The sequence below is a fragment of the Danio rerio genome, chromosome 9 (assembly GCF_049306965.1).
Source record: "Danio rerio strain Tuebingen ecotype United States chromosome 9, GRCz12tu, whole genome shotgun sequence".
In the NCBI taxonomy this organism is placed as follows: Eukaryota; Metazoa; Chordata; class Actinopteri; order Cypriniformes; family Danionidae; genus Danio; species Danio rerio.
The window spans coordinates 57,543,843-57,565,988 of NC_133184.1; the positions used below are offsets into that span (position 1 = coordinate 57,543,843).

General features: G+C 34.8%; 1 long non-coding RNA gene across 1 annotated transcript in view; it reads left to right on the forward strand.

Annotated features, from left to right (window-relative positions):
- Nucleotides 1-20,302, forward strand: part of LOC141376241 (uncharacterized) — a 32,466-nt gene extending 12,164 nt beyond the window's left edge. Inside the window, exons 3-5 of the long non-coding RNA XR_012385721.1 lie at nucleotides 502-791; nucleotides 8,500-8,653; nucleotides 19,753-20,302. This is a non-coding gene — a long non-coding RNA (uncharacterized lncRNA). The remainder of the gene's footprint in view (nucleotides 1-501; nucleotides 792-8,499; nucleotides 8,654-19,752) is intronic.
- Nucleotides 20,303-22,146: the final 1,844 nt, after the last annotated feature.

Here is a 22,146-nt window from a genome sequence, read left to right on the forward strand (position 1 = left end):
ATTATTATTATTAATAAATTATTAATACTAATAAAAATAAAAGCAACAAAAATAAAATGAATAATATTAGAATTTCTATTTAAACATGTGATGAATAATCATATAAATAATAATACAATTGTTAACACTTGTGTAAGAAACAGGCATAAATGTTTAACTAATAAATAAATGAAAAAAAATCATACAACTGAAAATATTAATAATAAAAATCTATTCAATAATACTTCTAAAATGTAAAAATAACACAAAACAAAATTAATTATAATACAATTAAATTCATAAAAATATTCATTAATTGATTTTCTTTTTGGCTTACTTCCTATATATATAAATATATAATTATTTATTATATAAATAAATGATCTTCATCTCTGCAATAACATTTAAATTTCCTGTTGAATTATTCACAAATAATAATCAACATTGTGATATTCAAGACACGTGTGTGTGTGTGTGTGTGTGTGTTTGTGTGTGTGTGTGTGTGTGTGTGTGTGATATCAGTGCATTATTATACAGTGGTCTTCAGGGTCAGGGTGATGTGAGGAAACGTGTCGGGTTACAGTAATCACGGATCTGGACGCTCTTCAGAGGTCAAAGGTCATCTTTCTCTGAGGGAAGCCCGAGTCGAGGGTCGAGTTCTGCTCAGAAATAATCGACTCTGGCATGAAGAGTTTTCTTTCAATTAGACGGAGAGCGGAGAGAAGAAGAAACTCCTGACCTCTGAAGTCTCTGAATGTTTCAGCATGTGAAGAAATGATGAAGAAATGAGCTGCGATACAGCGATACAGCAGGTGAGCGGACATGCTTCAGTACACCACACACACACACACATTCATTCATTCATTCATTCATTTGCCTTTGGCTTAGTCCCATATTAATCAGGGGTTTCCAAAGTGGAATGAACCACTAACTATTCCAGCATATGTTTTACACAGGCGAAGCCCTTCCAGCTGCAACCCAGTATTGGGAAACACCCATACACACTCATTCACATACACACACACACACACACACACACACACACACACACACACACACACACACACACACACACACACATAAAAACACACACTCACACACTACGGCCAATTTAGTTGATCAATTCTCCTATAGCACATGTGTTTAGACTGTGGGGGAAACCGGAGCACCCGGAGGAAACCCACACCAACACGGTGAGAACATGCAAACTCCACACAGTTCTCTGGGAATTACCACCACAACATTAGTCATTTTTATTGCAAAAAATGACTAAATAAATATATGTATAGACAGTGCATCCGAAAAGTATTAAAGCGCTTTACTTTTTCCACATTTGTTTATGTTACAGTCTTATTCCAAAATGGATTAAACTGATTGATTTCCTCAACATTCTACACACAATCCCCATAATGACAATGAGAAGAAAGAGTTCTTGAAATTGTTGCGGATTAATAAAAAAACAAAAAGTTGTAAGATCACATGTGCATCAGTGTTCACTTGCTTTGCTCAATACTTTGTTGATGCTCCTTTGTCAGTGATTACAGCCTCAAGTCTTCTTGAATATGACGCCACAAGCTCTGCACAGCTGTCTTTGGGGATTTCTGCCTGTTCCTCTTTGCAGGATCTCTCAAGTCAATCAGGTTGGATGGGAAGTGACGGTGTTCAGCCATTTTCAGAGCTCTCCAGAGATGTTCAATAGGATTTAGGTCTGGGCTCTGGTTGGGCCCCTCAAGCACATTCACCGAGTTGTTGTTGTGCCGCTGCATTGATATGTTGGCGGTGTGCTTTGGGTCATTGTCCTGCTGGAAGATGAAGCGTCGCCCCAGTCTGAGGTGGAGAGCACTCTTGTGCAGGTCTTCATTCAGGATGTCTCTGTACATCGCTGCATTCATCTTTCCCTCTATCCTGACTAGTCTTCCAGTTCCTGCTGCTGAAACACATCCCCACAGCATGATGCCAACACCACCATGCTGCACTGTAGGGATGCTGTTAGCCTGGTGATGAGCGCCGCCTGCTGTTCTCCAAACGTAACGCCTGGCGTTCACTCCAAACAGTTCAGTTTGAGTCTCATCAGAGCAGAGAGTTTAGTTTCTGATGCTCTGAGAGTCCTTCAGATGGTAAACTCCAGGCGGGGAGTGTCTTCTGTCTGCCCGCTCTACCATACAGATGCCTGATTGGTGGATTGCTGCACAGATGGTTGTCCTTCTGTAAGGTTCTCCTCTCTCCACAGAAGAACACTGGAGCTCAGACAGAGTGACCATCGGGTTATTGATCACCTCCCTGACTGAGGCTCTTCTCCCCTGATCACTCAGCTTATATGTCCGGCCAGCTCTAGGTAGAGTCCTGGTGGTTAAACATCTTCCACTTACGGATGATGGAGGCCGCTGTGCTCACTGGAACTTTCAGAGCAGCAGAAATATTTCTGTAACCTTCCCCAGCCTTGTGCCTCCAGACAATCCTGTCTCTGAGGTCTACAGACAGTTCCTTTGTCTTCATGCTTGGTTTGTGCTTTGACATGCACTGTCAACCCTGGGCCCTTATATAGACAGGTGTAGCCTTTTCAGATCAGCTGAATTGAGCACAGGTAAACTCCATTGAAGCTGCTGAAACATCTCCAGAATGATCAGTGGAGACAGAATGAACCTGAGCTCAGTGTAGAACTTCACACCAAAGGCTGTCAGTACTGATGTACATGTGATTTATCAGCTTTTATTTTTTATTCATAAAAACTCTTTCTTCTCATTGTCATTATGGGGGATTGTGTGTAGAATGTTGAGGAAATTAACCAGTTTAATCCATTTTGGAATAAAGCTGTAACATATACAAATGTGGAAAAAGTCAAGCGCTGTCAATACTTTCCAGATACACTGTATATTGTGAAAAACTCTGATTAGTGATCCCAGAGCTACATATCAGTCCGTGTTCCCATTCATGTCCATGTGATGTAAAATGTGACCTAAAGTACATGCAAATGATGAGGGAGTGGAGCGTGAGTCACGTAGCAGTCTGCTTTGTATTCTAATTATACTAGAATATATACTATTATACTAATAGTGTACTATTATGAGTATACTATTATACTATTTACATGAGAATGAGTAAATAATCATGTTTAAGGCTCACGGTATGGACATTTCCACGCTGGTCTCTTATTATTTCACTATGCCTAGAAGTACCTAGATTGATTTATAGGACACCTTTAATTAATTAGCATTACAATCAGAGAACCGCTGTATGAAGTATGAAGTTTTGCCGTTGTATGATGATTTCAGAGTTTTTAAGGTCATGAGTTCATCTGGTAATCCTGATCACAGATGTGTGTTCATTGGCATTTTACACGGCTTTGAACGTGCTTCGTCCAATCAGAAAAGCGGAGCTGGAAATGTTCGTTTTAGATGTTTTAATTACCGTGTCGGATGATTTCCAGGCCATAAACGCTCATTTCTGATCTAATACTTGCGTCTGAACGGTTGACGGCTCAGGACAGATGACGAAACTCCAGCGTTCGCACGTCTCCAGATTGGAATATAAAAATGCCAGTCATATTTTAATGATTAGCAGATGAACATGTGGCTGGAGTGTTTGGACATGTGGAAAGCGTAATTGACAGCATTTGTCAAAGGCGAGGCGGAAGAGAAAACCACTGTGCATTAACACTGAAGGACGCAGAAATAACACACTGTTTATATGTGTGAAGATGAACAAGACGAGGCCTCTGAAGTTCACATCTGCTCAGATATAAACGCCTCATTCCTGATGCCACGAACATCATCATATGTGTCCAAATATGTGTGAGACAATGATGGAAATCATATCGCTTTTATTAAGATGTGGTGATGAGTTAAGATGCAGGACCACATGCAATCTGCAATTCCTGTCTGACTGGTGACCAGTAAAGAACGTCATCTTTTATAATGAAGTCATATTCCTTTATTCCTTAGTATATATATATATATATCTTTGTTTGTTCATTTGTTTGTCATTCATTCCTGTTATTTCTGTCAGTTCATTCTTTTGTTTGTTCCTTCATTTGTTTCTTTGTGCCTTTTCACTTCCTTCACTCATTCTTTAATTCAATCTTTCATTTTGTTTACTTTTGATTGTTTTTTTATTCATTTGTTAATTTGTTCCTTTGTTCGTTCATTTCTTTGCTTGTTTCAATGTTTGTTATATTTTTGTTTGTTCCATCGTTTGTTCATATTCTTGTTTATTTTGTTTGTTTGTTTATTTTGTTTGTTCATTCATTTCATTGTTGTTCCATTTTTGTTTGTTTATTTTGTTTGTTTGTTAATTTCTTTGTTTGTTTTATTGTTTGTTTATTTTCTCATTTATTTTGTTTGTTTGTTTATTTCTTAGTTAGTTTAAATTTTTTTCATTTATATTTTGTTTTTGTTTGTTTGTTCATTTTTGTTTATTTTGTTTGTTCATTCATTTTTTAGTTTGTTGCATTTTTTGTTCATGTTTTTGTTTGTTTATTTTGTTTGTTTGTTTGTTCATTTCTTTGTTTCTTCCACTGTTTGTTAATTTTTTGTTTGCTTATTTTATTTGTTTGTTCATTAATTTCTTTGTTTGTTCCATTGTTCATTTTTTTGTTTATTTTGCTTGTTCATTCATTTAATTGTTTTTTCATTTTTTTGTTTGTTTATTTTGTTTGTTTGTTCAGTTGTTTGTTTGGTAATTTTTTTGTTTGTTCATTTTTTAATTTCATTTAATTCATTACATTGTTTGTTCCTTTATTTATAGCTTTGTTTGTTTGTTTTTGTCTTTTTTATTCATTTGATCATTCATTCGTTTCTTTATTTATATCTTTGTCTCTTCATTTGTTTATTTGTTCCTTTGATCATTCATATTTTTGTTTGTTTGTTCTTTCCTTTGTTCATATATTTTGTTTGCTCCTTCATTTCTTTGTTTGTTTACAACAATTCTTTACTGCATTTGTTTCTGTAGTTCATTTCTTTGTTTGTTCGTCCTTTACACCTTTTTATCATTCTTTCACTTATTGATTCATTCATTTCTTTGTTTGTTTGTTTCTCTGTTCATTTTTTTGTTCATTTGATCAATCATATTTTTGTTTGTTCTTTCTTTACGTTTATTTCTTTATTTGTTCATTTCCTTTTTCGTTTGTTCATTCGTTCATTGCTTATTTGTTGTTCCCTCACTCATTCCTTTCTTTGTTTATTTGGTTTGTTCATTTGTTATTTTCATGTCTGATAATTGGACAGTGTCAGCCTTGTGTTCGACTGGTGACCAGTAAACAAGTCATATGTAAACCAGTAAACAATATGACTTTTAAAGTCATATTCCTTCATTTCTTAAGCATTTTCTGGTTTTCAGAAATATTGAGTCAAAATTAAGTGAATTGTTACTTAAAATAAGCAAATAATCTGCCAACAGGGGAAGCAGAATAAACCTGTTTTGCTTTAGATTAAGATTATTCTTTCCCTTTGGCAGATTATTTCGCTTGTTTTAAGTAAAAACTCACTTAATTTTGACTCATTATTTCTGAAAACAAGACAGTATGTTGTGCTTGTCTAGAAAAAGCTTCTTGATTTAAGTATGTTTAGATATTTAGACTAGAAAACTCTATGCAAGAAAAGCATTTATGCATATTCCTCCAGATGAGGATTTTCAGTGCCACACCATTTAAAGTTTGCTGGTGTTCTCCGTGAGCCGTTCTTCATCCACAGCTGATACGCTGTGGTTCGACACACGTGCCAGTATTAGATTTCACACAGACATATAGGAGGATCTGAACATGATAATGTCATCTGACTGATTTACTGAGCGCTAACTCTTCACAGATGCTGGAGCTGTGGGAGGTTTGAGGATATCTGCCTTTATAAAATAGAGAAAACAGAAACAGATAACTCTGAGTCAGTACGGCGAGAGAGAGAGAGAGAGAGAGAGAAAGAGAGAGAGAGAGAGAGAGAGAGAGAGAGAGAGAGAGAGAGAACATATTGAACTTAGAAGCGCCTTTATTTTAAACAATCAATTTACATTACAAACTTTACATTATACACTTCACAGCAAGAAAAATCACAAAAACAAATGATAAGTCCCCGTCCATCACAACAATATTTTTATAGAAGCACAACAATTGAAAGAAGGATAATAAATCAATCATCATTAATAAATCATAATTCTGGACTTCACATAAGCTTTAAACCAGACATGCCCAAACTAGGGCCTGCGGGCCAAAGTTGACCTGTGGTAACCTTTGATTTGGCCCACCATCCCATCTGAGAAGAGTGATGAGCATGATGGGGATGGTTTCTGTATTGTCCATTTCAAATTGAATGCAACTCTTTGCTGTTTGTTTGTTTTATTGTTAAAACCTGGCTGAAATTAAATGTTTCAATTAAATGGTGTAAATTAATTAATACTGATTTGTCCATTGCATTGTTCATTCCTGTACTTATTCACACATTTATTTATTTGTTTACTCATTCATTCATATATTTCTGCACTGCTTTATTTTTGTCTGTTTACCCATTCTTTTATTGATTTTGTTACTCTTTGATCATTTCTGACTGCAAATAGTTCATTCATTCATTCATGCATTCATTCATTCATTCATCTATCATTTTTTTCTTTCTTTCTTTTGCTAATTGATTCTTTTGCTTGTTCATCATTAATTTGCTTATTCATTCATTTATTCATTTATTGGTTTACTTTTTCATTTGCTAATTTATTAATTGATTCATTAATTCACTCACTCTTTCATTCTTTTATTAGTTTGTTTACTTATTTAATAATTTCATCATTCATTCTTTTATTGATTTTTTTTACTTTGCGATCATTTCTGAGAGCAAATAGTTCATATGTTAGCATCATTCATTCATTCATCCATTGTTTCTTCCTTTCATTTGCCAATTCACTCTTTTGCTTGCTTACACATTCATTTGTTTATTCATGCATCCCTTATCTTTCTTTCTTTTGCTCATTCATTCCTTTGCTTGTTCATTCATTTATGCATTCATTCATTCATTAGTTTATTCATGAATTTGCTCATTCATTCCTTTATTTATTCATTTGTTTACTCTTTCATTTGCTAATTCATTCATTGATCAAAAATTCACTTACTCATTCATTTATTATTTAATTTGTTTACTTATATAATAATTTCATCATTCATTCACTAATTTGTTTACTAATTCATGGATTTGTTAATTTAAATCTTCATTCCTTCTTATTCATTTGTTTAACTATTTGTTTACTCATTTAATAATTTGTTCATTTATTCATTCAGTCATTTGTTTACTCATTTAAAAATTCATTCATTCATTCATTCATTCATTCATTCATTCGTTTACTAGTTTATTTAATGTTCAATTACATTGTTCATTCCTTTACTTTTTCATACATTTATTCATTTGTTTACTCATTTATTCATTCATTAGTTTGTTTACTCAATCATTCATATATTTCTGTACTGCTTTATTTTGTCTTTGTTTACCCATTCTTTTATTGATTTTTAACTGTGACAATTTCTGCGTAAAATAGCTCATAGGTTAGCTTCATTCATTCATTCATTCATTCATTCATTCATTCATTCATTCATTCATTCATTCATTCATTCATTCATTCATTCATTCATTCATTCAAATGTTCATTAGTTAACTCATTAATCTGCTCATTTATTCATTTCATTCGTTAGTTTACTACTTCATTTGCTAAGTCATCCATTGATTAATTCATTCACTCATTAATTTATTTATTAAATTGTTTACTTTTTTATTCACTTCATCATTTATTTACTCATTTGTTTACTAATTCATTGATTTGTTAATTATTACATCATTAATTATTTTACTTATTCATTCTTTTAGCTGTTTATTTACTCATTTAATAATTAGCTCATTTATTCATTCAGTCATTTGTTTACTCATTCATTCATTCATTCATTCATTTGTTTACTAGTTCATTAATTTGTCTATTACATTGTTCATTGTTTTACTTATTCATACATGTATTGGTTCATTTATTTATTTATTCATTCATTTATTATTTTGTTTACTCATTCATCCATATATATTATGTACTGCTTTTTTGTCTACTCATTATGTTATCGATTTTTTTACTCTGTTATCATTTCTGAGTGCAAATAGTTTATAGGTTGGCATCATTCATTCATTCTTTTGCTTTTTCATTCATTCTTTTGCTTGCTTGTTTGTTTATTCATTCATTCATTCATTCATTTGTTAACTTATGTAATAATTTGATCAATCATTCACTCATTCGTTTACTAATTCATTGATTTGTTAATTACGTCATTCATTCCTTTACTTATTCGTTCATTCATTTGTTTACTCAATAATTAATGAAAACATTCATTAGTATATTTCTGTATTGATTTTCTAAATTCTGTGATCATTTCTGAGTGTAAATAGGTCTCTCAGTGCATCATCTTTCTTTATTTCTGTTCAACAAACATCCAGTATCTGTGCTGTGATCATAAATGTGTGTATGTGAGTGAATGTGCAGGTTCATGACCCAGTGTTTCGGCTGTGTTTAATCTAGATGTCTAATGTCATTAACAGCAGACAGACGGACACAAGGTTTGGGTTTCAGAAGCCCAGGGCAACGTCTCTTCTCGCTTCTCCATCCGGCTCCACTCGGCTGTTTGATGGATGTTTAGAGGAAGTTTCTCTTCCACTCTGAAATATTAATGCATGTGAGTGCCTACAGGAGCAGACAAAACCCAATTACACACACACACACACACACACACACACACACACACACACACACACACACACACACACACACACACAAACACACACACACACACACACACACACACACACACACACACACACAGAGACAAAGCAGCGATGTGCTTTCACTTCTCAAAAAAACGAAACTTTACTCGTAGAACTTTACAATTAATTAGATTTTAATTATTCATTCATTCATTTGCCTATTTATTTATTTATTGCTTTGTTTTTTCTTTATATAATTATTCTTTATTCTTTAATATTACTTACAATAAAACTTTTTCTGTTTTTATGTCTTCATTTTTAATAAATAATAATAAAAATAATATATTTTTTATTTGTTCATTCATTGATTAATTACTTAATTCAGTCATACATTTAATTATTAATTCAATTTTTAGTTTTTCATTTATTCATTCATTCATTCATTCATTCACTCATTCCTTTACTCATTCATTCAACTGTTGTTGAATTCCTGTTCTCATTCATTCATTCATTCATTCATTCATTTATTTATTTATTCATTATTTGGTTTACTTATTCATTTATTCTTTGTCATTTATTCATTTATTAGTTTTATGATTAAATCAATTGTTGGTTTATCATTCAATAAAGTTACTCATTCATTCATGCTTTCACTTGTTCACTCATTCATTTGTTCATTAACTCATTTGTTCATTCATTCAGTTGTTTACTCAGTCACACATTTACTCATTTGTTCGTTCACACAATTCAATTCACATTGACTTACTCATTCATTCATTAACTTACTTATTCAGTCATTCACTCATTGATTTACTCTCGGTCATTCATTGGTTTACTTTACATTACAACATTAAGTTGTTCGTTTATTCAATCATGCATTCATTCACTTGTTTACTCAATAATTTGTTAATTAATTTGTTCATTAGGTGGTTCATTCATTCATTTGGTTATTCATTCATTCACTTATTCATTTAATAATTCATTCATTCATTCATTCATTCATTCATTCATTCATTCATTCATTTAGTTAATTACTCCATAAATAAATAAATAGATAAATAAATGTGTTCATTCATTTATTGATTCATTCATTTCTTCATTTGCTCATTATTAATTTATTTGTTTACTCATTCATTTGGTTGTTTAGTTATTTATTAATTCGTTCTTTAAGTTGTTTGTTTACTCCATTCATTCATTAATTCATTCATTCATTCATTTTTCAAACATTAACTTGACAATGCTAAACCTCTACATCTTTGTCTAAATTGACACATTAAGTCATGTGAAGTCTTTCATTCTGTCGCTCCAGGATTGTTCCTAATAGTGTTTTTATCCTTTCTTCTGATTTCTGTGAGCCAAAAAGCTGCTGATCACTCTTAATGAATTAAATCAATCAATTAATCAATCAATTATTCAATCAATCAATCAATCAATCAATCAATTTATCAATCAATCATTCAATCAATTAATCAGTCAGTCAATCAATCAATCAATCAATCAATCAATCAATCAGACAATCAATCAATCAATCAACCAGTCATTCTGTTTGTTCATTCATTCATTCATTCATTCATTCATTCATTCATTCATTCATTCATTTTCTCAATCCTTTTATTAATTATTTCAACCAGTCATTCATTTTCTTCTCATTTACTCATTGATTTACTAATTTGTTTGTTCATTCATTTATTTACCTATGCTCATTTACTCATTCATTTGTTTACTTGTTCATTCATTCGTTCATTGATTTATTCATTTGTTTACTCAATTATTTAATAATTTGTTTACTAATTTATTCATTTATCATTTACTCCATTAATTTGTTTACTCATTCATTTGGTTGTTTAGTTATTAATTTGTTCTTTAAGTTTTTTGGATGCTCATTTGTTAATTTATTTGTCCATTCATTTGTTTTTTACCTTGACAATGCTAAATCTCTACATCTTAGTCTAAATTGACATATTAAGCCATGTGAAGTCTTTCATTCTGTCGCTCCAGGAATGTTCCTAATAGTGTTTGCTGTGTTTAATTATCCCTTCTTCTGATTTCTGTGAGCCAAAAATCTATTGTTCACTCATTAATTAATTAATTCATTCATGTTCTTTCAACCGTTATTCATTTAATTCTCATTTATTCATTGATTTGATAATTTGTTTGTTCATTCATTTATTTACTCATTTGTTTATTTACTCTTTCATTTGTTTACTTATTCATTCATTCATGTGTTATTTGATTTATTCACTCGTTTATTTACTTATTAATTTAATCATTTGTTTACTAATTTATTTTATTTCTAATTTATAACAATTTTATTGTTTACTCCATTTATTCATTTGTTTGTTTATTCATCCATCCATCCATCCATCCATCCATCATTCATTAATTTATTCATTCATTCATTTGCTTTTCAGACATTAACTTGTCAATTCTAAACCTCTACATGTCTAAAACGACACATGTAGGGCTCTATTTTGACGGTGCATGCGCAGAGCGCAACACACAGGGCGCAAATGCTTTCAGGGCGTGTCAGGACGCGTTTTTGCTAATTTAAGGATGGGAAATCTGCCTTGCGCTTCGGCGCATGGTCTAAAAGGGTTGAGTTTATTTTCTTAATGAGTTATAGGTGTGTTTTAAGAATAAACCAATTACAGTCTCATCTCCCATTCCCTTTAAGAGCCAGCTGCGTCACACCAAGAGCGCATTCACTATTTACAGGACGCAAAGTAAGTCTAAGTGGAGAAACTGAGCATTTCACAAGCAAACAGTTCACAGTTAACAGAAAACAGTTAAACAGAGCATCTACTGCGTGAGAATGAGAGATAATGGATCACTTTCACTTTCGCTCTTGGATAGGGAAACCTTTACGCACAGACATCAATTAGCCTATAAATAAATACTTTTGTTTGTTAAGCGCAAATATTCGTTTTAAAACTATTTCTAAATTCAGCTCTAATTTCCAGCAAACGAATAAATGAATAATAATTACAAAATGTGCTCAAAAACCTGAGTTATATCCTAAAACACATGCTGTGCCCCATATGGTCAAAAACCTGACAGGTGGACAAATCTAAGCTTGTTTTTAATAAAACAGATATAAACAAATAATATAATAAATAATACTGCTAATAATAATAACATTATACAAAAGCAAATTGTTATGAATGAACTGAAAAAGCCTCCCGAGATGAAGAAGACATAAAAGCAGTGGTTTTTCATATTTATGTAGGCTAGAAAATAATGTTTTGTAATATTTTAATACTTTATATTTATATTCTATATCTATTCTTATTATATCCTATATATATCCTTAATATTAAAATGTTTTCATATGTAAAGATATTTGCCTATTGCTCTCTTGTGTGTATTAATCAGTGTGTAAGCGAGGTGCAACTCTGCGCTGGAGTTTAGACCGGGTTTGTTTTGGTCTAATGAAAAATCTTCTATAGTTTCTCAAAATAGCAGCGCGCCAGCGGTCCGCCTCAGAACGCCTTACTTTTTAGACCAGAACGCCTATGGGCGCACATATGAGCGCTAATGCATTTGCTATTTAAAGAGTGTAGCGCAACACCTCAAAACCACTCTTGCGCCAAGCTGAAACTAGCAAAAGACTACTGCGCTACGCCTTGCGCCACACTGCACCGGGTGTATGATAGGACCCTAAAGCCGTGTAAAGTCATTCATTCTGTTGCTGCAGGATTGCTTCTAATAGTGTTTGCTGTGTTTTCTTCTGATTTCTGTGAGTGGAAAGGCTGCTGTTCTCTCAATGTGGCTCGTTCTCCTCCTCATCCCTTTAGAGTTTGCACTTTTAGTGAAGATTGATGGTTTCTGATCTTCATTCTCCATCTGGACTCTCTGTAAATCCGCACAGATGTCAGATTTCTCTGCTCTCCAAACCCCGAGCGCTCTGTTTTTAGTGGACTGAAGATCTGGCTTTCTGCAGTTCAGAGCTCGTGCTGATTCAAAAACAAAGCCGATTTATTTGTCTGTCACCTATCAGAGACTTCACACGCAGAGAAAAACTCAAACTAAAGTCTTCAGGAGAGTTTGTGTGAACTTGCATGATTAATTTTAGCTGAATGAAGGAAAATACACTGATTTATCGCACTTTATCATGAGCCAGTGCAGTTTAATTTTAACCACACAAACACTGGATTATTTTAGAGCAGTGATTTAATTGTTAGAACTGAGCGTTTACATATTGAAATAAACAAAGGATGATTTATATTAGTCAGAAACAGAGCAGAAGTGGCTTTAAAACAATAGTCCAAAGTTATTTATATTCATAATTAGTGCTGTCAGATTATGCACACACTTTAGTTCATTACAGATTGATCAATTGTAAATAGTTGTACAATCTGCTTTTCAGTCTGTTCTTATGCTCAACATTAATCATAATTTCTGACATATATTTAGCGCTTTTCTGGACACTCAAAGCTCTTTACACATTGGGGGGAATCTCCTCATACACCACCAGTGTGCAGCATCCACCTGGATGAACAGACAGAGAACAGTGGGCAAATTTGGCCAGGATGCCGGGGTTAAAGCTCTACTCTTTGTCGTGATTTTTAACGACCACAGAGAGGCAGGACCTCAGTTCAACGTCTCATCTGAAAGACGGCGCTCACTAAGCAGTATAGAGTGCCCTTCACTATACTGGGGTGTTAGGACCCACACAGAGTGGTTGAGCGCCCCCCGCTGGCCTCACTAACACCACTTCCAACAGCAACCTAGCTCTCCCATGTGGTCTCCCATCCAGGTACTGACCAGGCTCAGCCCTGCTTAGCTTCAGTAGGAGTGAGAGTTGCAGTGAGCTAGCTGCCAGCATTAGTTTTGATTATTTTGATCTTATTCATATCTGAAAATATTCCACATCAATCAATAAATCTAAATATTATATATTCAAATCTAATATGTAATATAGGGCAAGGCAGTGGCACAGTAGGTAGTGCTGTCACCTCACAGCAAGAAGGTCGCTGGGTCGCTGATTCAAACCTCGGCTCAGTTGCCGTTTCTGTGTGGAGTTTGCATGTTCTCCCTGCATTTGTGTGGGTTTCCTCCGGGTGCTCCGGTTTCCCCCACAGTCCAAACACATGCAGTACAGGTGAATTGGGTAAGCTAAATTGTCTGTAGTGTATGAGTGTGTGTGTGGATGTTTCCCAGAGATGGGTTGCAGCTGGAAGGGCATCGGCTGCGTAAAAACTTGCTGGATAAGTTGGCGGTTCATTCCGCTGTGGCGATCCCGGATTAATAAAGGAACTAAGCCAAAAAGAAAATGAATGAATGAATAATATGTAATGTAGCATAAAAATGTTAATGCAAAAGGTAAATAAAATTAAAATAATAGATTCACGTCTCCTAAATGAATGCACATGAAAGTAGTAATAACATACACACTACCGGTCAGAAGTTTTGCGGTCTGTATGATTTTTAAATGATTTAAAATAAGCTTCTCCTGCTCACCAAAACTGCATTTATTTAATCAAAAATACAGTAAAAATTGTAAAATTAGCAAATGTTATTGAACTGAAAAATTGTTGTTCAAAAGAAGTTTAAAATTTAACTTAATCATTTATTCCAGTGATTTCAAAGATGGATTTTTACAACCCAGGCTCTTTCTGAAAACTTAGTCCCGTGGACGTTTCTGGAGACTGTGAAATACATCCCAGGAGCTACGTATTTTTGCAGTTTTTGTTTTCGCAAATCCACGAGAGCCCACTGTGTGCGCTTTTTCATATCTCAAATGTCTCTTGCAAGTGCTGTTCGCGCCTGCGCTGTTCTCGCGTAAACACACAAGAGGCCGCTGTCGAGTGATCGTCTGTCAGACTGACTAAATGACTGACTGGGTGACCGGCCAATTGGCCGACCTAATCTCCTCCTCCTTCCCTAAACCCAACCAATTTTACAGATTGACTCGCCCACCCACTTACTTCCCTAAACCCAGCCGACGGTTTACAAGAGCCGTCCAGAAAAAGAAAAGCCCTCGTCTGATTTTTACCATGTTTTCAGATTTTACCACATTCTCACCCTGTTATGAACTCGCGCAGTAGGTAGTGCTGTCACCTCACAGCAATTAGGTCACTGGTTCGAGCCTCAGCTGGGTCAGTTGGCATTTCTGTGTGGAGTTTGCATGTTCTCCCTGTGTTCAAGTGGGTTTTCTCAGGGTGGTCTGGTTTCCCCCACAAGTCCAAAGATATGCGGTACAGGTGAATTGGGTTGGCTAAATTGGCCGTAGTCTATGAGTGTGAATGAGAGTGTATGGGTGTTCCCCAGTAATGGGTTGCAGCTGGAAGGGCATTCACTGTGAAAAACATATGCTGGATAAGTTGGCGGTACATTCTGCTGTGGGACCTCGGATTAATAAAGGATTAAGCTGAATTAAAAATGAATGAATGATTTTTACCAACAGTGTATTGGGTTAAATGTGTGTGTGTGTGTGTGTGTGTGTGTGTGTGTGTGTGTGTGTGTGTGTGTGTTTGTAAATATAGAACAATATGAATTTTTACCAACAGTGCAATTTCCTCCATATGGAACTTGCTGTAAGTTTGAGGTTAAACATTTCATGTCGATTAATTGTTGTATTGTAGAAGTGTGTTGTAATTGTAGACCTCAGCATGTAAACATCAAGTATGACACTTTGACAGCTCGAATGTGTGTATGATGTAAGAGCAGAACTGTGTTCAGCGTTATAAAACACTGAGGTCATCGCTCACATTTCTGTTATTAAAGTCATAAAGAATGAGTGTGTGTGTGTGTGTGTGTGTGTGTGTGTGTGTGTGTGTGTGTGTGTGTGTTTGGCTGCTGAATCGGTTAGAACTGGCTTGAGTTTTACTTTAAAACAATGAGTGTGTTTCTGAAAGAGATCTAATGTACCTGGAATGAGTGTATCTGTTAGATATCAGCATGCGTGCGCAATCATCTCTGTCACACACACACACACACACACACACACACACACACACACACACACACACACACACACTTCAAATGCTGCTTTGAGGCAAACACTACATCCACATTTCAATCTGTTTTCTTCCAAAACTTTACACTTTTATTCTGTCTATATTCTGATCACACACCAAAATTTACACTTTTATTCTGACGATAATCTGATCACACACACCAAACTTTACACTGTTGTTCTGTCTATAATCTGATCACACACACCAAACTTTACACTTTTATTCTGTCTATATTCTAATCACACACACCAAACTTTACACTTTTATTCTGTCTATAATCTGATCACACACACCAAACTTTACACTTTTATTCTGTCTATATTCAGATCACACACACCAAACTTTACACTTTTATTCTGTCTATATTCTAATCACACACCAAACGTTACACTTTTATTCTGTCTATATTATCATCACACACACCAAACTTTACACTGTTGTTCTGTCTATAATCTGATCACACACAACAAACTTTACACTTTTATTCTGTCTATATTCTGATCACACACACCAAACGTTACACTTTTATTCTGTCTATATTCTGATCACACACACCAAACTTTACACTTTTATTCTGTCTATATTCTGATCACACACACTAAACTTACACTTTTATTCTGTCGATAATCTGATCACACACCAAACTTTACACTTTTATTCTGTCTATATTCTGATCACACACACCAAACTTACACTTTTATTCTGTCGATAATCTGATCACACACCAAACTTTACACTTTTATTCTGTCTATATTCTGATCACACACACCAAACTTACACTTTTATTCTGTCGATAATCTGATCACACACCAAACTTTACACTTTGATTCTGTCTATATTCTGAACACACACACTAATCTTTACACTTTTATTCTGTCTATTCTGATCACACACCAAACTTTACACTATTATTCTGTCTATATTTTGATCACAGACACCAAACTTCACACTGTTATTCTGTCGATAATCTGATCACACACCAAACTTTACACTGTTGTTCTGTCTATAATCTGATCACACACCAAACGTTACACTTTTATTCTGTCTATATTCTGATCACACACACCAAACTTTACACTTTTATTCTGTCTATATTCTGATCACACACACCAAACTTTACACTTTTATTCTGTCTATATTCTGATCACACACACCAAACTTTACACTTTTATTCTGTCTATATTCTGAACACACAACAAACTTTACACTTTTATTCTGTCTATATTCTGATCACACACACCAAACTTTACACTTTTATTCTGTCTATATTCTGATCACACAACAAACTTTACACTTTTATTCTGTCTATATTCTGATCACACACACCAAACTTTACACTTTTATTCTGTCTATATTCTGATCACACAACAAACTTTACACTTTTATTCTGTCTATATTCTGATCACACACACCAAACTTTACACTTTTATTCCGTCTATATTCTGATCACACACACCAAACTTTACACTTTTATTCTGTCTATATTTTGATCACACACACCAAACTTTACACTTTTATTCTGTCTATATTTTGATCACACACACCAAACTTTACACTGTTAGTCTGTTTATATTCTGATCACACACACCAAACTTTACACTTTTATTCTGTCTATTCTGATCACACACACCAAACTTTACACTTTTATTCTGTCTATATTTTGATCACACACACCAAACTTTACACTGTTATTCTGTTTATATTCTGATCACACACACCAAACTTTACACTTCTATTCTGTCTATTCTGATCACACACACCAAACTTTACACTTTTATTCTGTCTATATTCTGATCACACACACCAAACTTTACACTTTTATTCTGTCTATATTCTGATCACACACACCAAACTTTACACTTTTATTCTGTCTATATTTTGATCACACACACCAAACTTTACACTGTTAGTCTGTTTATATTCTGATCACACACACCAAACTTTACACTTTTATTCTGTCTACTCTGATCACACACACCAAACTTTACACTTATATTCTGTCTATTCTGAACACACACACCAAACTTTACACTTTTATTCTGTCTATATTCTGATCACACAACAAACTTTACACTTTTATTCTGTCTATATTCTGATCACACACACCAAACTTTACACTTTTATTCTGTCTATATTATCATCACACACCAAACTTTACACTTTTATTCTGTCTATATTCTGATCACACAACAAACTTTACACTTTTATTCTGTCTATAATCTGATCACACACACTAAATTTACACTTTATTCTGTCAATAATCTGATCACACACACCAAACTTTACACTTTTATTATTAGGTGTGTGATCACACACCTATATTCTATATTCTCAGTCCCTTTATTCATCAGAGGTCGCCACAGCTGAACAAACTGCCAACTATTCCAGCAACCCACGCCAACACGGAGAGAACATGCAAACTCCTCGCAGAAAAGCCAACTGGCGTCTCAGCAACCTTCTTGCTTTGAGGCCACAGTGCTCACCACTAAGCCACCGTGCCGCCCTATTTTTAAGTTATTTTTTTTAACTAAGGTAGGGAAAACTCTTCATAAAATAGCCCTGTACATGTGCACACGGCCTCAGATGTTCTGTCTGTTTCTCTGTTCCTCTAATGGTAAACAGTGTTAATGGAGTTTCCTCTCCTTGATCTCTCACCCGTCTGTGTTTACTGACCGTCTGTTTTCTCCATCACTCTTCCCTATAGCAGTTGTTTCCGCAACACCTCTGGGTTTTGATGGTTACGTGTTTCTTTTTAAGGGTTTTTCCTCACCATTTGTGTGTGCTTTATAGCCTGTATGGGCCTGTGTGCAGGCTAAAATCAAAGGTCAAGGTTTAGCTGGTTAACTTCAGTGGTCTGGCATTCTGAGTTTAGTAACTAGAGCATAAACATCAAACCTAGATTAATTTTCTTTATTGAGGAACGTGATTAACGATGGCTTATGTTTAGGGATGTTTTATATCTTGGCAGCCATATCAATATCAGCTGATGAATGCCAGTTTTAATGGTTTTGTTATTGGTCCAACACTGACATACAGTTGATGTCAGGATTATTTGCCCTCCTGTGAATTCTTTTTCCAAATATTTCCCAAATGATGTTGAACAGATTCGGGAATTTCTCACAGTATTTCCTCTAATATTTGTTCTTCTGGAGAAAGTCTTATTTGTTTTATTTGGGCTAGAATAAAAGCAGTTTTTAATTGTTTTAAAGCCATTTTAAGGTCAATATCATTAGCCCCCTTCAGCAATATTAGTGTTGGATTGTCTACAGAACAAACCTCTGTTAAGCTGCGGTCACACCAGCGTTTGAGCATGCGGAATTCTGTAGTATGGCGCTGCAAAAAGGGGCGGGATTTAACAAGATAATTAGACATTTAAAAAAGCAAGCGATTGGTCCATATTTAAAATTTCTATTCAGAGAGGACATGTTTTGATCATCGATTGGTCTCACGCAATCAAGTGATGCGATTTCGCAGGTCAGAGTTCAACAAGCTTGAATTTTCCAACGCAGTGAAATGCGAAACATGTCGCTCAAGCTTGTGCTTCCGGTCTGACACATTTGTGTGCGCATGAATGGAGAGCGAGAGACTGATTCCTGTGACGCTCCTGGGACAGATGAGTCTTCGCTGAGTTCCAGCATTCTCCAGCCTCTGGTGCCTAGACTGCAGCTCTGCACAAGACGTTTGGCCAGAGGAGAAATGGTGGTGCCCAACTCAGCCTGGAACACATTTCTAAGTGGTCAGAAACTTGTATTAACTCATAAAAGAATAAAGTTACGTTCCAGCCAAGCACACCATTGTTTTTCTTGTAAAATTCCCAATAAGTTTGACGTGTCACATGACCCTCTTCCTATTGAAAAAAACAAAGTTGGATCCAAGATGGCCGACTTCAAAATGGCCACCATGGTCACCACCCATCTTGAAAAGTTTGCCCCCTCACATATACTAATGTGCCACAAACAGGACGTTAATATGACCAACCATTCTTATTTTATTAAGGTGTATCCATATAAATGGCCCACCCTGTATATCATAACATAATAACAGACTGCTAACATATTTTCTCTTTCATTATTTTTTTTCGTACTGCTGCTCAATGGTGTTGGATAATGAAGAACCGACAGGAACTAAACGGCTTGTGATGGCAGTAATGTTGACCAGAACAGGGGCCTTCTACAAATGACCACCTAAAGACACTGACATCATCATCATCATCATCATCATCATCAAAGGTGTTAACGTTCTTATAGACCTCATCTTCACCAGACTCAGGCAAACTCTGCTTTCCCCCTTGAGATGCTGTGGAGGATAGTAGCATCTCTGTGCAAGTCCAATATAAACTAAAGATAGCTGATGTTGTGCTGCATCTTCTTTTGTTTAAAAGTAACTGTGTAGTTACAAATACAGTTAAAATCTGTTTGCTAATTATACATACATGAACACATTAGTGCATTGAATGACTTTACATTTTTTTTTGTGAGCTAAATTAGGTTTTTGTGAACTAAGCATTGTATCAGTTGATATAATATGGTTATTTTCTGTAAACTTAAACAGTCCTATAAAACTTCCGTATTTTTACAGAAAATTCCTGGCAACCACTGCCGGTATTTTTCAGTAAATTTAACAGATTTTTTTAGCAGTGTAAATAAATTAATGCTAAATTATAAATCTTGTGTTGATTGAACTAAACAACATTACATTACCTTTATGTAACTAACTTACAGTTTTTCTTGTTTGCTTTGATGCGGCTGTCAACTGAAACTCCACATTTTCAAAACAGTTAACACACAGGCCTAAACAGCGGCACTCATGGTCAAAATGACACATTTTACTTACAAAAGGCACATACCGTGTCAAAACATTTAAAATATGCAACAAAAGCTCGTTTTACCTTCAAACAACACAACTTGCAAACAAGTATATGAGCTCTTTCAGTTAATCGTTACACAATGGACAACAAAATACAAAATACAGAACTCAGTGTGAATCAGTGCACCATTGCTTGTCAGTGTAGCCTATTGCCAATGCCATTGGCGTTGTTGTCTTTCTATTTGGGCTTCCAAATTTGCCTTTTTGCAAAGAATTGTATCCAGAATAAGACATGTTTTGATTAAACTTATATTGAATTCATGCCAATTTTTAAACTGTGGCTGAAAACTGAAATACCATTACAGTTTTTCTAGTTTGCTTTGACCTGGTTAAAGAAACTAGGTTCCTCTTCATTTTCATTATCACTATCCCAGCAGAGCAGAGGACCGGTCCTGCAAATGTGTAAACTCTTTCTCATTGGGTTGACACATTTTCCCCACCATTTTTCCAAACAGTTAACACAGATGTCATTCAAGCAGTCCAAACTCCATTGTTTTAGTTATGGTAACCAAACAGAATCCATCTATTCCTAACTATTAAAAACTACCAACATCAGTATGAGTTCACTGAAGCACTGGTTTGACACTCCTTCACACAAATCTTCAATTAGCCATCATTCTGCAAACCTTATATAAACGATGGAAGCTCTGTGTTGTTCTGTGCCAGCATTGATGGAGGAGGTCAATATGGCTATGTCCTATACTCCCAATAGATTTGACTGTATATTAGTTTACATGTGTTTTCTCTAATATTTACAGTATTTTATTACTTTTGTCTGTTTTTTTATATACAGTATTTCAGTTTTCAGCCACAGTTTGAAAAATGTCATGAATTCAATATATATTCAATCAAAGCACATCTTATTCTTGATCCAATTCTTTGCAAAAAGGCGAATTTGACAGCCCAAATAGAGACAACAAATGCCATTGGCTATAAGCTACAATGGCAAGCAATGGTGGTGCATTTTGAGTTCTGTATTTTGTATTTTGTTGTGCATTGTGTAATGATTAATTGAAAGAGCTCATATACCTGTTAGCAAGTTGTGTTGTTTGAAGGTAAAACGAGCTTTTGTTGCATATGTTAAATGTTTTGACACGATATGTGCCTTTTGCAAGCATAATGTGTCATTTTGACCATGAGTGCCGCTGTTTAGGCCTGTGTGTTAACTGTTCTGAAAATGTGGAGTTTCAGTTGACGACTGTATCAAAGCAATCAAGAAAAACTGTAAAAAAAGAAGAAAAAAGCAGAAAAAGTAATAAAATACTGTAAATATTAGAGAAAACACATGTAAACCAATATACAGTCAAATCTATTGGGAGTATAAGCCACTATTGACCTCCTCCATCCATGTTGACACAGAACACAGACCTTCCACCATTTACAGGCTGATTGCTAATTGAAGATTTGTGTGAAGGAGTGTCAAACCGGTGCTTCAGTGAACTCATACTGATCTTGGTAGTGTCTAATGGTAAGGAATAGATGGTTTCTGTTTGGTTACCATAACTAAAACAATGGAGTTTGGGCTGCTTGAATGACATCCGTGTTAACTGTTTTGAAAAATGGTGGGGAAAATGTGTCTACCCAATGAGAAAGGGTTTACACATTTGAAAGACCGGTCTTCTGCTCTGCTGGGATAGTGA